The sequence below is a fragment of the Mastomys coucha genome, unplaced genomic scaffold (assembly GCF_008632895.1).
Source record: "Mastomys coucha isolate ucsf_1 unplaced genomic scaffold, UCSF_Mcou_1 pScaffold3, whole genome shotgun sequence".
In the NCBI taxonomy this organism is placed as follows: Eukaryota; Metazoa; Chordata; class Mammalia; order Rodentia; family Muridae; genus Mastomys; species Mastomys coucha.
Genome location: NW_022196909.1, coordinates 11,779,282 through 11,781,072, shown reverse-complemented (window position 1 = coordinate 11,781,072; position 1,791 = coordinate 11,779,282).

Genomic DNA, 1,791 nt, shown 5'->3' with positions numbered 1-1,791 from the left:
TCCTAGTGTGATGACTGAGGTTCCTAGTGTGATGACTGAGGTTCCTAGTGTGATGACTAAGGTTCCTAGTGTGATGACTAAGGCTCCTACTGTGATGACTCAGGTTCCTAGTGTGATGACTCAGGTTCCTACTGTGATGACTCAGGTTCCTAGTGTGATAACTAAGGTTCCTACTGTGATCACTAAGGTTCCTACTGTGCACTTGCACATCACAGTTGTGTCTGAGCCTTACTGTGACCACATGAAACAGAAGCCATCCTTGGCCCCATCCTCCAAAATGGAGGTTCTATGGTTACATGAGGAAGAATGACCACTCTTCCTTTAGTTTTGCTTCCTCTTGCTCTCGTGTAGCCTCACTTGGCTGTGGCAGCTGCTCCCAGGGCTTTGGTGCCTGAGAGAAGCACATAGCTGTGACCTTCTGTGACCTGTTAGAGCTCCCTTAGGCAGGGTCTGAGTGGTACAGGGTATAGAGCAGACAGAGGGGGTGAGCTATCCTTGAACCTACTTCACAGAGGACAGCGGGTATACAAGGGAGGGACTGATAGAAAAGTTGACGGTGAGCTCTGGTGCTCCATTTGGCACCATATTGTATAGATGATTGTAAATGAAGGTCCTATGGCATCATTGGTGGACTTCCTTCACTGGGCAATCTGATACAAGACATCCGTCTCCATGGGCACCCCGGGGGTCCCTGTGTCTCTGAGACTGGAGGTCTTGCATTCAGAAGCCTCCTGGTTAGGATTTGTGGGACTGAACTGTACCTGTCACTTTCTATTTGGGTAGGAAGGAAATGAGGGCCTCTTTTAAGGATGGTGACAGTGTTTTAGAACCATTGTTGACAACGGTCCATTGTGAATGGCCTGTGTGGCACATATTTCATTATGAATGGCCTGGATATGGTGATGAATGAATCTCAGACTGCACGCATTTTATCATGATGAAAAAGAGACACGGGTACCTCCTCACAGGAGGAAAGATGTCCGCAGAGGCCAGAAGGCGGCACTGGATCCCTTGGAACTCGAGTAACAGAATGTCAGGAGCCTTGTTGATGTGGGGGCTGGGACCCAAACCCAGGTCCTGCAAGAGCGGCAAGTTGCTCTTAGCCACTAGGAAGAATGTTTATATGAGGATGGTTCTCTAAGCTAGAATAAGAGGCCACACGTGGTGATGCATGTCTTCAGTCCCAACACTGGAGAGAGAGCTCTGTGAACCCAAGGCTAGCTTGGTCTATGTAGTGAGTTCCAAGCCAACCAGGGATACATAGTGAGATACCTCCCCCAGCCCCCTGCACAACCAAGTTCTTTATGGGGGCTGTGGCTCAGCTTATAGAGCTTGGGCGGTATGCATGAACCTCTGGGTTTGAACCATAGCACCATATAAACTAGGTATCATAGATAGTGCATGCCTATAGTCCCACCCAGCACTCAGAGGTGGAGGCAGGGGGATTGGAAGTTCAAGGTCATCTTCAACTATGTAACAAATGCAAAGCCACCTCCAGCCATGTGAGATGCCACCTCAAAACGTTCAAAAGAGATGGGAGGGGGTGTGATTCTGTGGAGGAATCCTTAATGATGGCCAAAGGAAGGCAGGCCTCCCCAGCACCTCAGGTAAACTAATGCACACAGTAATTTCTTAAGAGCAGCTGTGCCACACCCAGTAGTCACTCCAGTGGATTCCTGCGTGTCAGGCCTGAAAGCTTGTTTGCGGATTTGAGGTGTACAGCTTCAAAGGGAGCTACCTTACCCTCCTGGAGTTCATTTCTTGGCATCTCCTAACTCAGATGTGTTCCAG